At 52.2% G+C, this 21,380-nt stretch overlaps 1 protein-coding gene across 5 annotated transcripts in view; it reads left to right on the forward strand.

The window, feature by feature from the left end:
• KCNAB2 (potassium voltage-gated channel subfamily A regulatory beta subunit 2) overlaps positions 1–21,380 on the forward strand; it is a 111,117-nt gene that overhangs the window by 5,660 nt on the left and 84,077 nt on the right. Inside the window, exon 2 of one of the 5 annotated variants that reach the window (XM_064281153.1) lies at positions 359–510. The exons of the other annotated variants lie outside the window; for them this stretch is intronic. The gene's annotated coding sequence lies outside the window, so the exon portion shown is untranslated. The remainder of the gene's footprint in view (positions 1–358; positions 511–21,380) is intronic. 5 annotated transcript variants of the gene reach the window in all.

Raw genomic sequence — 21,380 nt, forward strand, 5'->3', positions numbered from 1 at the left:
TCGCTATGACTTGGGATTGAATCAAAGGCCATGTGCTTTGGGTGGTGAAAACGGTGAACGCGCATGGCTGCTAACTGAAAAGTTAGAGGTTCGAATCCACCCAGGGATGCCTCAGGAGAAAGGCCTAGTGATCTACTTCTGAAAAATTAGCCACTGAAAACCCTATGGGGCACAGTTCTACTCTGATACACATGGGGTTGCCGTGAATTGGAGTTGCCTCAATAGTAACTGGTTTTGGTTTTTATTGTATTGAAGATTTACCACTTGCCCTGCCCTGTTCCAAACTCTACTCTATGTAAACTCATTGACTCCTTACTGTTCCACAAGTAACTGTTATATCTCTGTTTTTCTGATGCAGGCACCCGACACTTAGCAACTTCCCCAAGGTCACAGAGCTAATAAGAGATGGTGGTGGTTGTTAGTTGCCACTAAGTCAGCTGAGACTTATGGCGACCTTACGCACAACAGAACAAAACATTGCCCAGTGCTACACTATCGTCATGATCATTGGTATGTTTGAGCCCATTGTTGTGGCCACTGTGTCCATCCATCTCGTTGAGGGTTTCCCTTGTTCTCATTGTCCGTCTACTTCACCAACTGTGATGTCCTTTTCTAGCGATTGGTCTTTCCCGATGACGTGTCCAAAGTAAGCGAATCAAAGTAAGTGAGAAGAGGAGGCAGGATTTGAGCCCAGCTGTCTGGAGCCAAAGTCTGCAGTCATTGCCTTTGTCCTCTGCTGCCTAAATGGCTCTTGAGAATTTGACTGTGATAGAAAAGGCACACGAGGGCAAAGCTGAAGGGGCTCACGAGCTGAAGGGAGGACTGTCCATTCTCTGTTTGACTCTGGTCGACTGAGTATGTCAGCAGCATTCTCTTACATCTATCCTTGTGTGGAGTATTTTTCCCATGCACTATTCGATTTCCTGCCTTGAGGGCACTTCTGGGGGCACTGTGAACTCGGGGGACTGGGCCTTGTCCTTTGAGCCTCAGTGACGGCTCTGCTCTGGGTGTAGCGCCTCATCAGGGTTGAAGCATAAGGGCCTAGAAACATAGACCTCGGGGCCTGGTGTAGCTCTGCCAGCTCCATCTCTCTCGAGGGCCCTGGTGACCTTGACTGGTGAACATACTCAGCTGCTAACCGAAAGGTTTCAGAGGTTCAGATCCACCCAGAGGTACCTCAGAAGAAAGGCCTGGCAATCTTCAAAAAAAGCAGCCATTGAGAGCCCTACGGTGCACAGTTCTGCTCTAACACACATGGGGGAACCATGAGTTAGAGTCAACCCAACAGCAGCTTGTTTTTAATCCCCATGTGTGCAGTGAGATGCTCTTATTGGTTTCTCAGTGCACTGGTTGTGGTTTGGTTCAGAGGTTGCAGGGGTTGAGGGGACAGGACCCTGCAAAGGAGTGGCCTTTTTGCCCTGGTGCTCTGCCCACCTGTCCATCCAGGGCAGTGTCCTATAGCACTTCCCTCTTCTCTCCTGAACCTCTGCTCAGCTGCCTCACACCCCCAGGGGGTGTTGCCTTTCCCTCTCAGTGAGAAGGAGGTATTTTTAGTTACCAGGCCAGTAGGCATTCAGGTAGCAGGACTGGAGGCCCAGCTGTCTCTGTCCCTTTGCCCCTGGAAAGGACAGATGATGCCTGGAACAGGAGTTGCAAATCCCAACTTAAAGTCGCCACCTTTCCCCAGGGATGGGTGGCTGACTCCTCCCAGGAGCAGCAGCACTCCCTGTTTGCCTCCTGCCCGTGTACATGTATGTGTGTGTGTGCACATGGGCACGTGTGTTATGTGCATGCATGTGTGTATGCTCACAAGTCCCTTGAGCTTCACCCTTGCTCCCCTTTTCTTTCGCTGTCGAATTCTGCCCACGTCTCTCTGGAGGGCATCCAGGCGACAGGCTGTCCCGTGCAGGGACACTGCAGAGGTGCCGGCTACTGCTGCACTGCCTCTCCTCACTCAGAAATCCAGGTTTGTGGGAGCAGCCAAGGGACGCAGGGACCTCCCTCTAGGCCTGGGACCCTCAGTCCTGATGACCCAGTAACAGTTATATATGGAGCCCTGGATGGAGGCATTTCAAAAGGAAGAGTGATATTTCCCCCAAAAAAGAGACTTGTTTAGATGAAGCATGTAGGCCATCTGGACCTCATGTTGCAACCTGAGAGGCTGCAGTTACAGGTGGAGGAGAGCATCGTCTCTCAGTGGCTTTGTGAGCATGTAGCCTGTAGCTGAGGACTGCCATTCGTTCTACATTGACCCCAGAATCAGGGGCACAGATGAAGCCACTGCCCTTGGGGCCCTCAGTCCATGGGAAGGAGCTGTGTAGTCCACGGCGTGGAAGTGCCACATGGGCACTGCAGCCAGGAAAGGAGGCAGTGAGGCTGGGCCGGACCTGAACCCAGGGGCCTCTGCATTTGGAGGAAGGAAGGGGTGTGACCTCTGGGCAGGGAGAGCTGTGTATGCAGAGGTGCAGAGATGGCAGGGGGCATTAGAAGCCATCAGGAGAGGGTAGGGGACACCAGGCTGGACAAGAAAGGAGATGTGTGTCTGGGCATCTTTAAAAGAGGCTCCCGCCTCCTCAGCGGGGCTGAGCTGGGTCGTCAGTTCATTCATCCAGTGTGTGGGGAGGGAAGAGCCCATAGCCCATGAGTCCTCCAGCCCTGCCCTGAGCCCATGGGCCCTCCAGAGCTCTGAGCTGTTCCAGCTGCCCATGATCGCCATCCCCCAAACTCACACAGAAATACCCCTACACACGTGCATGCACACACGTATACATGTATAACACATGCACACACACACACGTGCATGCTCACATACACAAACATGCACATTTGTGAACATACATGTGTGCACACATATATGCCCGTGTGTGTGCACATATACACTGACATGCACATATACATGCATGCATGTATGCACACATACGCACACGCATACATACATGCACACACACAGCCTGAGTGCCTGGCTGGGCCCTTGTTCCTGTCTCACCCAGCAGCGCCGGGAGTGAGGTTCTGGCAGAGCCCACTGCGGTGCCGGCTGAGAGGGATGTGGAGGAGAGGGCTTCTCCACACACACACACCCCAAGCCTGGTAACCATGGTAACCATGGGCCCTGCTGGAGTTGCCCAGCCACCTGCTGGACTGTATGGGTGCTGTGGGGCTGATGGGGCTCTGTGGTGAACCGGGAGGTTCTCCGAGGGCAGCCTGTATGAGCAGCATGAAGAGTAGGGAGGTGCGGCCCCAGCTTGTTCTGGCACCACCCAAATATGGGGAGAGCCCAGAGCCAGGGGTCCTTCCCTCCAGCCTGTCCTACAGTGCCGTGGTCTCTGAAGAGCCCCAGTCTAAGGGCGCATCACTGATGTGGGACCTCACTGGGTCCCACCCTACAGAGCTGAGGTCCCAACCTTTAGAGCTGGCTGGGGCTCAGGTTGAAGGAAATCCCTCAAGCTCTTCACTCTCTGCCTTTGTGTAGTGCAGCTTCTTCATTTTAGGGAGAGGGAAACTGAGGATCAGGGAGGACTCATAACTTCTTGGCAGAGCTGGGTCACAGCTTCGCTCCCAGGTGCCCTCACCAGGTCCTGTAGGTCTCTGTCCAAGTACCCACCATGGTCATTACTGCCTTGTCCCTCCTGGACTGTGCAGGTAAGGACAGAGAGTACATGTCCATCACAGTGGTCCTGATTGCCACACCTGGCGCCTCCTGGACTGTGCGCGTGAGGACAGTGTGTGTCCCTTACAGTAGTCATAACTGCCATACCTGGTCCATTCTGGACAGTGCAGGTGAGGATGGGCAGGGTGTCCCCGTCACTGCACAAGCCCACACATCCCCCAGGCGCCCACGGCAGGCACCCACAGCCACAGAGAACAGCCAACTCTTCCCACTACACCACTGCTCCCCAGAAGGTAAAATGTCAGCTGAGAGGGCGGGGGCTGGGGCAGAGACAGCACATGTTGGACCATCTGCCTAGTGGGGCTGGGACGGAGGTGGGGACCCAGCTCACAGTCAGGGTGGCCGCCATCTGGCTCAGGGACAGTCAGAGATGGGAAGCACCAGGGCAGACACCAAACCCATGTGCGGATTCTTCCAGGACCCTCCTTGTGCCAAATCCTTCTTGGGAGGGATTCCCCTACCTGTGTCCCCCAGCCCCAGCTGCTCCCCTTTCTGAGGCAGACAGTCCATGCTCAGTTCCCGGGGAGACCCTCCTCTCCCCATTTGTGTGGGTGCGAGAGGCAGGGTTACTGAGAATGCAAAAGGCCTTGCTTCCCCTTCAGGTAGAGATACCTTGCTGGACTCAGGCAGATTCTGGACTTAAAACTGCCCCATGCTCTGGGGCTGATGCACTTGGAGCCTTGGAGGCTGACCCCGACCCCCACCCCCCCCCCCCAGCTCCCTCAGCATACTGTCCAGGCTCTGCACTGCAGAGAGAGGTGGCCACCACAGTTCTGATGGGTCCACGTGCTCTTGGCGAGGCTTAACTCCCGCTCCTCACCTGCTCTTCTGTCCCCTCCTACTCCTAGGTACACTCAGAGGAGCCAAAATGTTACACATCAGCAGCCTCATGAGCTTGGGGTCCTTAAGCCAAACTCTGGGTCCAACCCTGTGCCCTCTGGGGCAGACAAAGGGGAAGATGTCTCCATAGCAGGTACCCAGGTCTCATCTCCCTTAGGCTGTCTGTGACCGGCAGGGATGCCTTCAGAACCAGGAGAACCAAGGGCCCCTGCTGGGAAGGTGGACAACCGGAGGCACCCATATCTGCTCACTGCACCCTCCCCAGGGTGTCTTGGCCTCCACCCTGGAACAATAGGCAGTGCCCAGTAGAGAGTGGGGCAGCCTCAGGCCTGGCAGCCAGCCAGAGGGGCAGTCAGCAAGGACATGCCCGTGCATCTGAGAAGAGGCGATGGCCAGGTGCGGGCCTGCTGTGACTCTGGGGCCGGGATCTGATGCCTCCAGCTGGGAGCCTCCCCCAGCACAGCCTCCCTGCAGACACCACCATGCAGCAACCAGGACACCACCTGAGTTTTGACAACCAAACACTCAGTTATAGGAGGTCACTCCTTTTAACAGCAGCAATCTCCCAGGGCATCTAGCCGAATGTCCCAGATGGCAGGCCAAGAAACCCAGCATCCCAGGAGCAGGTGCCCAAGGAGCTGAGGGCCTCCAGGTCTGCCTGGACTGGGGGCAGGTGGCAGGGAACTGGACAGGTAAATGTATATGCCCTGTCTTTGGGAAGAGGAGTTAGGTGTCCCTTTGACTCTTAGGGGGTAATCACAATGACAGCTATCACTGCCATTATCTGTATTGGCAGCTGCCATTGGTTGAGGACTCCCTCTTTGCCAGGCTTAATGCCTTACATGCATTTATCTTAATCTTTTAACTGTCCTTGGAGGAACCACTATAATTATCCATGCCTCACAGGTGAGAGCATGGATATAAACAGGTGCCAATCTTTGCCTCAGGTATGCAACTACCCAGTGACAGAGCTAGAATGCGACAGCAGGGAACACTCAAGCCTGCACCCCTGGCCACCTCATTAACGGAGCAGATGCTCACCCTGGCCTCCCTCCTGGATCACGGTCAGCAGGTGCCAAACGAGGGGGACCATACAGGGACACAGACTTGCCCCAACTGCCTGCTGTACCCCAGCACCTTGGCAGGAGTCTCCAGCGGGAGCCCCCACTTGTCCTGCTTCCCACATACAAAGTACCCCCCCACACCAGTGAGGGGTGACTGAGCCTGAGGCAGGAGTATGAGTGTGTTCCAAGGAGGGGCTCCTCGCGCTCACCTGTGTATCTCCACCTGCTGCAAACAGGTATATGTAGCACTTTCCCAAACAGGGACGCCGCCCTCGTAGTGACCATGTTATGTTCTGCTGGTTGTTTTTCCTTCATTAAACTTTAGGTCCTTAGAAATTTCACGTCTTTTACTCGTCCAAGTAAGGCTCTGGTGAACATTCGTGTGTGTCTAACTTTATTTCCTCTCTGTAACGAGTTCCCTAGGATAAATTTAGATAAGTAGGATTTCCAGACCCAAAGCTATGAACCTGTATTACCCAATTCCTTCCCCCAAAAAACTGCTGTGAGCCGCCGCTGAAGCAGTGTTTCAGCATAGTAGCTTCATCACAGTCTCACCAGCCCTGAGTACTTTCATTTAAAAACTTTTTTTTCTTTTTTGGTTAATTATGTGATTGCAAAGGAACAGTCCCTGATGGTTTTCTTTGCATAGCTTTTAATTCAATAGAGCGGTTAGGGGCAGTGGTGGAGTAAAGCCAGCTTTCAAATTGCTCCTGTAGTGCTGCCTGGATGAGAGATTAATCTTTTATGCCCCTATCACGTGGATATGGGACCGTAAGCTTCTTTGTAACCATTTGTTATTTATTCTTACAGTCCCCTGGAGAGCAGGGAGGAGCCCCACGTGCCTGTTCACAAATGCCAGGGCGAGGAGAGCTACAGAAATCTCCCTGCAAAAACCCCACCCCGCCAAGGTGGGGAATAGGGCACGGGACCACTTCCCCCTGGGGAGACTATTTCTCCGCTTCCCACACACCTGCCAAGGTTTGAGGGCTTCAAAGCTGAGGTGGGTTGTTGCCTCTGATTCCTAGCCTCCAGAAGCTTCTGTGGCTTTCCCTGTGGTGTGATGATCCGTTTCCCTTTAGCAAGGATTGCATAAGGCGTGTTACCAGCCAAGAGGTGCAGGAGGGAGCCTCGCCAGGGAGGTGGGGAGCTGAGCTGGGCTGTGCTGCTTACGTCTCTTAGAAACCAGCAGTTATACCTGGAGCTGGGACTCAGTTTCACCCCGAGTGGGCGTGAGGTCCAGTGTGGGGTCTCCTGGTCACACCTACTGGTGTGTTAGGACAGGCAGAGCCACTCTCCTGGTGCAGAGAAGTGGGTTTAGCAGACTGGGTGGCCTCAGAAACCTAGCCCTGCCTTTCACTGGTGATTATCTGAGGGTGATGAGACACCTGGGCATGTGAGAATGGGCAGGGCATCCAAACAAGGCAAATGAGTGGTACCCAGGGGAGCCCTCTTCTCGGGATGCCTCCCATGCCTCCCCCAGAAGGGGTGGGTTCATGCTGTACACTTCAAGGGGTCCAGGGTGGGCACCTTAGGGGCTCTGATCATTGATCCCAGAGGCAGATCCATCCACCCTGCTGCCCAGTGAACATCTGCCTCCCCAAGTTCCGAACACTCCTAGCAGATGGACCCGAGATCTTTTCACCTAAACTCTCTCAAGGATCATGATTGAAATCCAGCTCAAGTGCAGTAATAGTATCCATTGTTCAGTGTCCAGCACCCACTTTGTATAAGGTCAGTGGGAGCTGCTGGGAACTGTGGTGAATGGCCACTTTATTGTGCACCAGGCACCGTGCTAGACCCCTTCTCATAACTTGCCCCACTAATCCCCACAGCAACCCTCAAGGCAAGTCCTGCTATTAGTCCCTGTTACAGATGGGGACACTGAGATTCAGAGAGGTGACATTAGTTTCACCCCAGGCCACACAGCTGTAAGCCAAGACCCATGATTCCAAACCCGGGTGGGCCTGGCTGTGCCCTGAGTGACCAGTGATGAGGGGCAGTTGCCAGGGGTTTCTGTGCACAGCCGGGCACCATCTCAAAAAGCCCCATCTAGTGAGAGAGAGCTAGCCTGTGGCCATGCATGCTGCCAAGAGAGCCAGCACCCACAGGCCAGCCTGTGGTTAGAGCAGAGGACCGGCGGGAGAAGCGGGGGCAGCACCCGGAGCAGCACCAGCTAGGCCAGGGAGGATATCACCAGTGCAGCCCCTGCAGAGTCCTCTCAGTCCTGCCCCTGAGGCAGACACGCCCTCCGCACAGCCCCAAGAGCCGTAGTAGGTGAGTGTGTGGATACCAGCAGTGAGCTACCAGGAGCTGGGGGGCTTGGCTAGAAGCAGCACCAGAACATCCCTCTACAGGGCTGGCCAGGGGATGGGCCAAGGACAGCTTCTGTCCCCTACTCCCACCCTCACCGCCCCACAGCCTATGAACCTTCTAATGCCGCTGCAGAAACTCATCTAGGCATGACATTAATACCCGCTTACTCCTCACTGGCCTGGAACTGTGTGGGGGGGGGCTCCAGAGGGGGCAAGACTCCAGCCACACGGGGGTGGCAGGGGAGCCAGTGGGGGCAAGGCAGTGTTCCAGGCGGACCCCCTGGGGTGGTCAAGACACCCCAAGATGGGTACCTGGTGTTGAGTGCCTATCTCTTGAAATTGCCCATCCGGGGAAACCTCTCCCTCCTCCTCTGTGCTGGGGTGTAAGGGGTTAAAGCCTCCCCCCTGTGCCACCCGCCTATGGAGCAGCTTGGAGCCGCTCCCTCCCTTCAGAGAGCAGAGCAGGGAGAAGAGAGTGGAGAGTGGGGCCGCCTCTGCCTCAGCTGCAGCCAAGCTGAGTCAGGGTTTAAAACGCAGTCACAATCGTGATTGGAAAAGCTGGCCTTGTCGTCTCCCCCTCCCCCTCCCCTCTGTGGGTTTTTCCTACCTTGGCTCAGTTCAACAGACTCCAGCCTGGCTGGGAGAGGAGACAGCGTTTCCTTTCCCTCTTTATTCTGTGCTCAACAAGGAGGGCGAAACCAGGCCCTGCGAACACTGTGTCTCCCCCCATCCCCATCGCAAGCACCATTGCAGTGGGGGACAGAGGCTTGTGATCCAGACCTCCTTGTTCTGCCCTTCCCCACGGCCGCAGGCTCACTGATTTCCCACTCAGGGGTGGACATGGAGATTCCATCTCTCTCTGAAGTCCCACCCAGGTGGAAGGGGCCCAGATATGCTGCAGAGCAGAGTCCCCAGAGCTCAGCGTGGCCTGTGGGTGATGCCTGGAGTCCCTTGGGTTTCCATGGCTGTCCCCAAGGGCACTGGTAAATATGGGGACCAGGAGGCACTGCCATGCCAGGAATCCTCTCACTGGTACCTGTTTAACTGGTACCAGTGGAGAGGGAATCCTGAAGGTGGGCCACTAAGACCAACAGCTTGTTTTCCATTTAGTGTGAAGGGCAGTTTGGGTGTCACAAGAGAAATGCCAAGTTGAGTTCCACTGCACTGGGTCCCCACAGCAGGAAGTCCCCCCCGCCCCCCGCCACCCTCACAGTATCCTGCCTGCTCCAGAGGACAGTCGTCATGACATAAGGGTCTCCCTCACTTCTCTGTTCTGTTCATTACCTTTAAGAAACTTCCAGAAGGACAAGACATGCTATGCCTGACAGTAGACCAGGGTGAGACATGCTCTTGGTATCAAAAGACCTGAAACAGATTGTGAAAGGAAAGCTGGGGGGGTGGTGGGGAGGGGGTGGCAGGGAGTGCAGAGGGATGGATTGTCAGGAGACGGAGACCCATGACAGCTGCTGCAAGGGCTCTGGCCTACAGCCCCTCCAGTCCCTGGGAGATTTCACTAGTCTCTAACTCTGACCTACCCGTGTTGTCCTGGCCCACCGGAGGCTGCCGTATCTACCCAGGGGGCTGCTCCTAGGGGGTTACTTATGTGGGAGGCTGGAGCCACCTGGTTGGAGATTTCTGTGGCCTCAGCCAAGGCCTGTGTGTTCCCAGCCCACTGCCCCGGAGGCAGCTGCGGTAAGAGCTGTTAAAGCAGGAGGTCAAGCTTGTCTAGGCCTCAGAGGGAGGAAAGCAAAAGCCCCCCACCCCCACCCTGCCATGCTGTCCACCCAGGGAGGTAGAAGTGGCCCAACAAAAATGTCGGGCACTGCAGAAACATCCTTAAGTCCATGTTTGGAGTGCACTCTGGTTGGATATTGCACATGTCCTGGAGACACGTCTGCCATGTTTGCCCCCTCTTCTTCATCCCTGCCGTTTGGCTTTGTATCCTTTGGCCACCTAGATTGGAATTGTGCCATTGTTCAAAGCCTTCTTTCTGGCTGCTGCAGCCAGAAGGGGTTCTTGGGTTGGTTCTATTCTTGCCCTGCGGACCATCTGTTGCTCTCAGAGCAGCAGGAGGGGCCGGGGAGCCCAGGATGGGTGGGAGGATGCCGTTTCTTCTACAGGAAGGGAGGGGCCTGGCCTGGGGCAGGGCATCTAGCCTATGCAGTTGAGGCCTTCCCTGCGCTTCTCTGGGTATATGTGGGGTCAGGCAACTGGGTGGAGTGGCCCTGTGTATGTGTATGTACGTGTGTCCACACATGCCTGTATGTACATGTCAATGTGTGCACTTGCATTTATGCATGTAAATGCATGCACCTGTATGAGTGTCTTTGTATGAACACGTGTGTGCCCATGAGTCTGTACATGAAAATGTGCCTATGAATATGCACGTGTGCATGTTTGCATGCACACATTTGTGTATGCACATGTTTGAACATGTGAGCATGTGTGTGTGTGTGTGCATGCATGCGCGTGCATTCAGACATGGGCCCCTTGCCTAGACCACCCACCAGCACTTCTCCCTGGGCTGGCCTGCATGGGTTTTCAAGCCTCTTTCTAATTTCTCTTGATCCACTTTCTGTGACAGGAGGACTCTGCTCCCACAAAAGGGGTGAAATTAGTTCTAAAGGAAAGAAAGAACTGCCTGATGACCGTGCATTCACTTTTGCCCTGGGGCTCTGCTCTGATAGCTGCTGGAGATGTCATCTGCCTTTGCTTCCGGGGGATTCCGGGGCTTGAGGCTGTGAGGGAGTGCTCTGTGTATGGGGTTCTTGGTCTCACTCTCTAACTCTCTCTGTTTCTCTCCACCCCAGCCCCCATCTGGGGCATCTGACTCCTACACTGCAGTCACTGGCCTTTCGTCTTCATGACTTGGGGCATGTATACACGCCACCAGCCCTGTTACTTAGTTTGCATTTTTCTGTTAGTCGGCTCACCTCTTATCCTAAGTTTATTTTTAAATGAAGCTTGCTGTTCTGCAGTAAAGAGAAACCCAGCACCAAGCATCGAAATGAAGGGGTGATTGTGAAGGGAAGTAGTTGTTGTTGTTAGGTACTGTCAAGTTGGTTCTGACTCATAGCAACCCTATGTACAACACAACGAAACACTTCCCAGTCCTATGCCATCCTCACAACATTTTATGTTTGAGCCCATTGTTGCAGCTACTGTGTCAGTCAATTTCATCAAAGGTCTTCCTCTTTTTCGCTGACCCTCTACTGTACAAGCATGATGTCCTTCTCCAGGGACTGGTCCCTCCTGATAACATGTTCAGAGTACATGAGATGAAGTCTGGCCATCCTCGCTTTCAAGGAGCACTCTGGCTATATTTCTTCCAAAACAGACTTGTTTGTTCTTCTGGCAGTCCATGGTATGTTCAATATTCTTCGCCAACACTGTAATTCAGAGGCATCAATTCTTCTTCGGTCTTTCTTATTCATTGTCCAGCTTTCACATGCGTATGAGATGGTTGAAAATATCATGACTTGGGTCGGGTGCACCTTAGTCCTCAAAGTGACATCTTTGCTTTTTACTTTAACGCTTTAAAGAGGTCATTTGCAGCAGATTTGCTCAATGCAATACGTCGTTTGATTTCCTGACTGCTTCTTCCGTGGGCGTTGATTGTGGATCCGAGTAAAAGGAAATTCTTGACATCAGTCTTTTCTCCATTTATCATGATGTTGCTTATAGGTTCAGTTGTGAGGATTTTTTATTTCTGTTTTGAAAATCAGAAAGAAATAAAGAGATGTGAAGCTCTAGAACCATCTGAAGTGCAACCAGGGTTACAGGCCATGCTTAGAGAAGCCCATCTTAGGGAGTCCTGGGAGGGGCTGCACCTGCTTTTCTGGGAGTTCAGGAATGTGCCGTCTGCCCCAACCCCCATATGGCGACATCCCCATGTCCCCTAGTTGAAAGGGAATTCCTGGTCGAGCATCATCTGTTTTATCAAGGGCAAGTTGGGGAGTCCCTCCTCGACCCTGTGCAGGTGAATGTAAGTGGTGGGGACCCGGGGGTGGGGCATGTCTGCCTCATGTGCCCCATTAGTTGGCTTGGAGTGGGGTCGGGGAGGGCTTTACTGGAGATTAGGATGCTGGGAGCTGGGCTCGGGTTCAACTGGTGATGATTTGGACTGGGAAGCCACTGGGAGCTTGTTCTCCCCAGGGCCATCCTAGATGTCTTGGGGAATGGGGGGAGGGTGTGTGAAGAATGTGCCGGGCTCTTTGCTGCTCAGTCAGACTTCAAGCAAGTCATTAAATGTAGAGGGTGGAGGTGTTAGAAAGTGCCAACTTAACTCCCTGTCGTTGCCCACTCCCGGGGTAACCACTGTGGATAGTGTGGGGTGCAGCCTCGGACTGGACCTTGAGGCTGAGTTACTCCTTAGCAGTGGACAGATGCAGGCCCCTTCTGAGGGTGCAGCAGACACAAGGGGGGCTGTACTGGCACATGAGTGTGAGGGAGAAGAGGCTGAGGTCAGGTATGCAGGAGGTCAGATGTGCCTGAGGTCAAATGTGCCCAAAGTCAGGTGTGCCCGAGGTCAGGTGTGCCCGAGGTCAGGTGTGCCCGAGGTTAGGTGTGTGAAGACAGAGGCAGAGAGAGCAGACAGGGGCACCTGTGAAGGGCTCTACATGCCAAGCCAAGGCACCGGGACTAGGCACTGCAGGCCCTGGGCAGCCGCCAAGAACTGAAGAAAAAGCATGACGTGATGGGTCTGCAGTTGAGAAATAGAAACGGGGCTCTGGTGACAGGTGACAGCTGTGGTCCAGGCCTCCTGAGCAGAGTCTGGAAAAACAATGGCCCCGCAGGGTGGGCAGAGGAGGTCACTTTGGTCTCCACGTTTCAGAGACCACTGGACATGGGTGTAGACAGAGTCAATAGGTGGCCAAAAATCTGCACCTGGAGCTCAGGGCAGGGCTGCAGGTGCAGCGAGGATTCGGGTGTGGAGGTGGGACCCAAAGCTCCAAGGGAGCAAGCTGATCCTGGTGGGTGATCTGGGAGCAGATTCCCAGAGCAGAGCACTGAAAGCAGGAGTAGTTGGAGGAAGAGGAGCTGGCCTGGGGTGTGTGTATGTGTTTGTGTGTGCACGCATGTATGTGTGTATACACGTGCATGTGTGTGCACATACGTGTGTGCATGCAGGAGCATGTGCGTGTGTGCACGTGCATATATGTGTGTGTTTGTGTGCATGCTTGTGTGCGTATGTATTGCGTGTGCACCCTGGTGGCAGTCCATGAAATACCTTGCTCTCCAATGTGCTTCATGAATGGGCATCTTCCTGATGGGGGACTCTGGACCTGCTGGACACTATCAAGTTGAGCCATGGCCCGAGATCCCAACCTCGTCCTGCAGGGCCTGCACACTGCCACTGTAAAACCACTTGAAGGCAGCCCATGGAGGCTGCCAGAGAGCCTCCCCTCCCTGGGAAGAGCAGGTGGAATGACCTGGCTCATGCCCCTCGGGCCACTCAGCCTCCTGGGTCTTCTCCCCGCAGGTCTGCACGTGCTTCTCCATCAGAGGAGTCGCCCTTCCCCAGAGACCCAGAGGCTCACCTACTCTTCCCTCGGTTCTAATCCGATGTGGTCTCCTGGGAAAGGCTTGCCCTGACCACCCTGAGTGAAAACACAACACTTGCCCTGTGTTATTTCCTGGGTGTGCTGCAGCAAAGGACCACAAAGCAGGTGGTTTAAAACAACAGAAGTGATACCCTCTGATAGTTGTAGAGGCCAGAAATCTGAAATCAAGGTGTCAGCAGGGCCATGCTCCCTTTAAAGACTATAAGGCTCTGGATGAGGACCCTTCCTTGCTTCTTCCAGCTTCTGGTCACCCCAGGTGTTCCTGGGCTTGTGGCAGCATCACTCCAATCTCTGCCTCCATCTTCATACCACCTTCTCTCCTCTAAGCCTTCTCCTCGCTGCCTCTTATAAGGACATGGTCACTGGATTTAGGGTCCACCTGGGTAATCCAGAGGAGCTCTCGTGGCACGGTGGCAAAGCACTTGGCTGCTAACCAAAAGGTCGGCAGTTCAAACCCACTAGCCACCCCGTAGGAGAAAGATGTACCAGCCTGCTTCCATAAAGACTATAGCCTTGAAAACTCTATGGGACAGTTCTACTGTGTCCTATAGGGTCGCCGTGAGCTAGAATCAACTCAATGGCAGTGGGTTGGGTAATCCCCAGAATGATCTCCTCTTGAGATCCTTAACTTAATTACATCTACAGAGACCCTTTTTACAAATCAGAACAATTACAGTGTCCGGGTTTTAGGAATGGACATATCTTTGGGGGCCACAGTCAACCCACCACACCCATACCAGCTCCCACCTCCCGCACCTACTTTGAGTTTCTGTGGCATTTGCTGTGGCATGTGTCACTATCCATCATTCTACGTAGTTACTTGTGTCTTTGCTGATGGTCCCTGCGAGGGCAGGCACTCTGCCTGGTTTCATCCCTAACCAAAGCTGGTGTGAGAGCTCACTGTGCCCCTACCAGTACAGGGGCAGCGGGCGGGGCTGGGGCTCTGTCGGCCATGGCAGAGTTTGACTTTCAGGGTGAAAGGAGCCGTCAGAGTGAGGGGGTTGTGAGGGGCTGATGTACGCATCTGAGGCTGCCATGGGAGAATGGGTCTTGGTGGGCAGGCGTAGGAGCCAGAGCCCGTCAGGCCTGTAGCCACAGTGCAGGCAGGACGAGGGGACTCGCCAACAAGGAAGCAGTGAGGGGGCAGGGAGGGATTGGGGTGACTGGCATTTGGGGTGTGAGCAGTCACTGAGTATGAGCAGCCTCAAGGAGGAACAGAGAGGTCCAGGGGGAAATCCCAAGTGCACCCTCCACTCTGCACTGGTGACCTGTTGGGTGCCTGGCAAAGAGGGTAATCTCATAGTCAGTCTGGCTCCGGGGGGGCCATCTGGCTGGGGTGTGAATCTGAATACGAGCATTTGGGCTGGGTGTGAAGCTGTGGCCCAGGCAAGACCTCCCCGGAAAGAGAGTATAGACAGGAGAACTCCATCCTGTCCTCCCTGTGTGGGAGGCTGGGCAGAGAGGGCGGGGGTACCAGAGGATGGGGCCACAGGGAGAGGAAAGGCGTTTGCAGGAGGTCTCAGTCACCAAGAGTGACAATGAGGACAGTGCCCACTGGGCTTGACCACACGAAATCCCTGCTTGGGTGGGTGGTGGGCACAGAGCCCTACAGGATGACCTATCTACAATGGGCGGGTGGTGCGTGGAGACAGGATAGACAAGTTTTTGGAGAGGTTTATCTTGGAGGGAAGGGGGTGGGGGCGAGGGCATGAGAAGCATCCTCCAGGAGGAGCTCCTGGGGCCCATTCGTTAGCACTAGGAATGATTCTCAAGGGAGAGAACCTGGTCCCTCTCCATATCATCTTAGGAGAAGGCCTCTCTGGTTTCTGTGTCTGTCCCCAGACTTCTCCACTGTGTCTTAGTCTCCTGGAGCTGCTTAACAGAAATACCACAAGGGGGTGGATTTAAAAAACAGACATTTATTTTCTCACAGCTCAGGAGGCTGGCTGTAAGTTTGAATTCAGGGCACCAGCTCTAGGAGAAGGTTCTCTCTCTTGTTTCTTTCAGCTTCTGTTCCTTAGTTCCGTGACAGTCTTCATGTGGCATCTGTCTTTCCCCTTTGGTGCTTGCTTGTCTCTGTGTCTAGGCTGCCCTTTATATCACTCAGAAGTGTTTAGGTTTAGGACATACCGGACACTGATAGTGGCCTCGTTAACATCACAAAGAAATCCTTATTCCCATCCACAGGGACAGGTGTTAGGATTCCAACACATTTTGGTGGGGGACACAGTTCAATCCCTAACAGCCTGTGGTAGGACAGAGCTGTGGTTTGGAAAATGAACTCCTAGAACTGCCACTTATGAAGTGATCATGGGTGGGGCAACTTAACCATTCCAAACCTCAGTTTTCCCAGTGGTCATCTGTGGTTAACCACAGTACCAACTTCTTGGGACTCTGGGGCAAGGATTGAATGAACCAGTACATGTGACAGCCCTGACCCTTGTGTCTTCTCAGGCCATGCTGTCACACACAGTGACTCGGGCCCCTGCCCAGCGATATTGCACAGGCTGCCACTCAGATGGGCATCCCACGCCTCTATACCCACTGGCTCAGGGGCACCTCCCGGGTGTCCATGAACCCTCAGCCTTTCCAAGTCCAATTTCAACACAGGTCCTTGACCTCAAAGCCCAGCCTGTCCCCAGGACGGGGCCGGCCACTGTGTCTAGAAGAGGGAGGCATGGCCTCTGTCCTGTCTCACGCGAGGAGCCTCCTCGACAATACTCATCAAGCTCATCACGAGGTGACACACAGAGTTTAAAAATACTGCATTTATTTCATTTCAGTGCAGGGGAGAGAAAGAACATAGAGTCTGTATGAGCAAATCAAAAATAAATGAGGCACAGAGAGTCACCAAAAATAGCGAGACTTTGGAGGGAGCAGCCTGCGCAAGGCCAGCTGTCCTCAGCTTTCTGCCTCTCCTGGCGACAGGCGGCGCAGAGGAATGGCTGGGGACCTCTCTGTCATGTTTACCCCAGAACAGATTAAGGCCTGTGACCAGGTATAAATCAGAGCTAGAGAAGTAGCAGTGTAATTGTTGTTAGTCAATTCTGACTCATAACGACCCCCCATGTGCAGAGTAGAACTGTGCTCCAAAGGGTTTTCAAGACTGTGACCTTTTGGAAGCAGATTGCCAGGCCTTTCTTTTGCGGTACCTCTGGGTGTGTTCAAACCGCCAGCCTTTCAGCTAGTCGTCAAGTGCTTAACCATTTTCATAAAAGCAGGATAAGGAGGACTCTCAGAGCCACACGAGGGCTGCAGATGGGCCTTTGCACTCTCTGCTTTGCACTGAGCATGGGGGCAGGAGTTCAGCCAGCAGGCAGTCTCGGGGTCACCGCTTGGCCAGGAAAGTTCCTCTTTGATCTATAGGGGTTCCCCTCCTGACTCAGGATGTCCTCCACAAAAAGACAGGGCTGTGGCTTGGACACTGCTGGCACCCAGCTACCTACGGAGCAGGGATGCAGTATGAGCACTTAGACATCAGGAGGGGCTGTGGCTCTGCTTTAATTTCATTACAGTGAACGTCACTTTTTTTCTCTTTTTATTAAAACAACATTTTTTTTGTTGTATGTGTATACGTAGCAAAACATTTGACATGTCAACAGTCTTCATGTGTACAGGTCAGTGACATTAACTATGTTCATCATGTTGTGCACCCATCCCCCTTCTCTGTTCCGGAATTATACCATCACCCTTAACAGAAGCTTGGTGGCTCCTAAGCATTGGTTCTCCTTTCTGCCTCCTGCCCACCTGCCCCTGGCAACCGCTAATAAACTTTAGTCTCTGGACACTTTCTTATACTTTTTTCATAATGTCATAGATCAGGGGTCTGCAAACTACAGCCTGAGGGCCAAATGCAGCCCACCACTTGTTTTTACAAATAAAGTTTTATTGGTACACAGCCATGCCCTTTCATTTACGTATTGTCTCTGGCTGTCTTTGCACCACAGAGTCCTTGTGACACAGCCTGTCTGGCCTGAAAAGCCTGAAATATTTACTCTCTGGCCCTTTACAGGAGCCCTGGTGGTGCAGTGGCTAAGAGCTCAGCTGCTAACCAAAAGGTCAGCAGTTCGAATTCACCAGCCACTCCTTGGAAACTCTACAGGGCAGTTCTACTCTGGCCTATAGGGTTACTGTGAGTTGGAATTGACTCGACAGCAGCGGGTTTTTGGCCCTTTACAATGAGCTCCCTGGGTGGCACAAGTAGTTTGCGTTCAACTACTTACCTAAAGGTTGGCAGTTCAACCCATCAGCAGCACCACAGAAGAAAGGCCTGGCGATCTGCTTTCATAAAAGATTACAGCTTAGAAAATCCTACAGAGTAGTTGTACTCTGTAAAACATGGGGTCCCCGTGAGTTGGGGTTGGCTTAACAGCATCAAACTTGGTTTGGTTTTGGCCCTTTCCAGAACAAATGGGTCGACCCCTGCCATGGATGATTTTCTTCACATACTTAAGCCTCCTGGGGAAGCACGATGTCCACCCAAAGACAGCTACTACGCTAATGGTTTCTTTTTTGTTGTTGTCCTGCATTGTTTTTAATATGCTAGTATTGATTGGGGGCTTTAGAGATGTTGTTTAAAAATTCTACAATAGTTTGGTTTTTCTTACATGAGGAAACTTTTTGGCCAGTGATAGTTGAGTCGTATGATTGGCCTCAGACCTGGCTGTGAAAGTGAAAGGGAAACAGAGCCCGGTGCCTTCCAGCCACTGGCACCCACCTGCGGGTAACTCCAACTGTCCGAGCCGGGGGGTTCTCCCCCCAACTCCCAGGAGGGCACAGAGGCCAGGTGGGGTACCCCCTGCTGGGCCACCATCTCCTGCTGAACTCCCCACACATCTGAGGGAGGGGGCAATGGGGGCTCCACTGGGCAGGGGCCAGGAGGGGACCTTGCTGTTGGGGTCTCTTTTCCTGAGTTATGCTGATGCTGTCTCAGCTATTCCCCAGCTTCAATGAGTCACAGGGGAGCTATTTCAAACCTGGGCCGTGGCAACACGTCAGCCTCCTCCCGGGAGGAAAAGGAGTCTCTCAGTAGACAGTAGAGCCAAGAACTGAAGTGTTGTTGTTGTTGTTAGGTGCCATCGAGTCGGTTCTGACTCATAGCAACCCTATGTACCGCAGAATGAGACACTGCCTGGTCCTTCACCATCCTCACAATCGTTATGCTTGAGCCCATTGTTGCAGCCACTGCGTCAGTCCATCTCGTAGAGGGTCTTCCTCATTTTCACTGACCCTCTTCTTTACCAAGCATGATGTACTGAAGTAGATTCGGCCTTTTTTATGTGACCTGTGCTGACATTTGGAAAAAAATTGCATATCACGTTGGAGGTGTCTCTTCGGGGGGGGAGGGGGAAGCATGATGAGATTTTTTTAACCAATTTTTTAAATTGCAGTAAATCATACTTTGTTGTTGTTAGTTGCTATCGAGTCGATTCTGACTCATGGCGACCCCATGGGTGCAGAGTAGAACTGCTTCGTAGGATTTTCAAGGCCGTGACTTTTCAGAAGCAGATCGCCAGCCCTATCATCTGAGGAGCGTCTGAGGAGCGTCTAAGTGGGTTCAAACCGCCAACCTTTCGGCTAGTAGCTGAGCACTTAACCATTTGCGCCACCCAGGGACTCCTTTTGGTAAAGTATATATAGCATAAAATTTTTCATTTTGACCATTTTAAAGTGTACAATTTAGTGACATTAATTACATTCACAATGTTGTACAAACATCACTACTATTTCCAAAAATGTCTTATCACCACAAACAGAAACTGTGTGTCCACTAAGCAATAACTCCCCACCCCACCCCCTGCCCCAGCCCCTAGGTAATGTCTACTTTCTGTCTCTTTGAATTTGCCTGTCTAGCTATTTCATGTAACTGGAATCATACAGTATTTGTCCTTTTGTGTCTGGCTTCTTTCACTCAGCATAATGTTTTCAAGGTTCACCCATGTGGTAGCATATATCAGAACCTCATTCCTTTTTAGGGCCAAAAAATACTTCATTATAAGGATAAAAAAAAAAAAAAAAAAAAAGCCAAACTCAATACCATCAAGTTGATTCCAACTCACAGCAATCCTATAGGACAGAGTAGAGCTGCCCCATAGGGTTTCCAAGGGGCTAGTGGATTTGAATTGGCGACCTTTTGGTTTGCAGCCGTAGCTCTTAACCACTGCAACACCAGGGTTCCGATTGTATGGATAGACCACATTTTTTAATCCATTCATCTGTTAATGAACTCTTGGGTTGTTTCCACCTTTTGGCTACTGTGGATAATGCTGCAATGGACATTCGTGTACAAGTGTTCGAGTCCCTGTTTTCAATTCTTCATGGTTTCTACCTATGAGTAGAATTGCTGGGTCATGTGGTAATCCTGTAGTCAACTTTATGAGGAAACACCAAGCTGTTTTCCAATGGCTGTACCATTTGACATTCCCACCAGCAATGGATGAGGGCTCCAGTTTCTCCACATCCTTGCCAACACCCGTTATTTCCTGTTTTGTTTTGTTTTGTTAGTAATAGCCATCCTAATGGGAGTGAGGTGGTATCTCATTGCGGTCTTGATGCTGAGCGTCTTTTCATGTGTTTGTTGGCCATTTTTATATCTTCTTTGGAAGAATATCTGTTCAAGTCCTTTGCCCATTTTTTAATTGGGTTGACTTTTTGTTGTTAAGTTGTAGGCGTTCTTTAAATATTCTAAACATATCAGCCCTTGTCAGACACATGATTTGCAATATTTTCTTCCATTCTTTGGGTTGTTTTTTCATTCTCTGGAATAGTGTCCTTTGATGCACAAAAGTTTTTATTTTTAGTCCAACTTATTTATTTTTGCTTTTGTTTTTCATGCTTTTGTTGTTATGTCTAAGAAACCGTTTCCAAACCCAAGGTCATGAAGCATGGTGTGCTTTTAAACCGTGAAGGTTTATATTTTATGAAGGCTTCAGAATAATGCTTATACATGATGTGATGGGGCTGGAGGCAGTAGGGTACCAAGGCGGTGATGCTGCTGAGCAGGCACCAGCAACAAACTCCACTGGACTTTGAACACCTTCCCCATCCAGGCACAAACAGTTCCCCAGGATTCACAGTAGCCGGCGTTAGCAACCACACCTTCTGCCTTGTTCCCCTCATAGTGAGGTTTTGGAAAGAGATAGGCAAAATGCTGCAAATCACGCTTCTGCCATAGTACGCCTGGCTTCTGGGTATCTGCTGTTAAAATGGTTAGCGAGTCAAATCCTCCGGAGAGAGGTTATGATCCCATGAAGCTCTAAACAGAATCCCAGAGTTGGCTTGAAAGTCAACAAACCACCTAGATACACCTGAACAAAATAGTAATAACCAAGAGCTTGTGTGGAGTACAGTGCCAAGAGCCTCTTACGTATGATCTTATTTAATTGAAAATTCACAAGGAGAGAAAGAAGAGCCTAGACTTGGACCTGGAAAACAAGTTCAGGTATACGGGGTGGGTGTGGGGAGAGGGCTGGGGGGCAGCAGGGGGCGTGGGATTCAACAAGTATGTGCGTAAAGCCATTGTTGGATTTTCTGTGTCTGCAGACCCTCTTTGACCTAGGAGTGTGCCATGACCTTCTAAAAGGTTATCCTAGAACACGGTCAGCAGATTTTCCTATAAAGGGCCAGAGAGTAAAATATTTTAGGATTAAAACGTTTTCAGATACCTTCTCCTTGCAACTACCCAGCTCTGCCGTTCTAGCGTGAAAGAAGCCACAGACCATACATAAGCAAATGAGCGTGGCTGTGTGCCGATAGAAGTCCCTGGGTGGTGCCAACAGTTCACACTCTTGGCCGCTAACTGAAAGGTTGGCAGTTTGAGTCCATGCAGATGTGTCTCAGAAGAAAGGCCTGGTGATCTACTTCTGAAAAATCAGCCACTGAAAACCCAGCGGAGGACAGTTCTACTCTGACACATGGGGTCGCCATGAGTCAG

The sequence above is a fragment of the Loxodonta africana genome, chromosome 3 (assembly GCF_030014295.1).
Source record: "Loxodonta africana isolate mLoxAfr1 chromosome 3, mLoxAfr1.hap2, whole genome shotgun sequence".
NCBI lineage: Eukaryota > Metazoa > Chordata > Mammalia > Proboscidea > Elephantidae > Loxodonta > Loxodonta africana.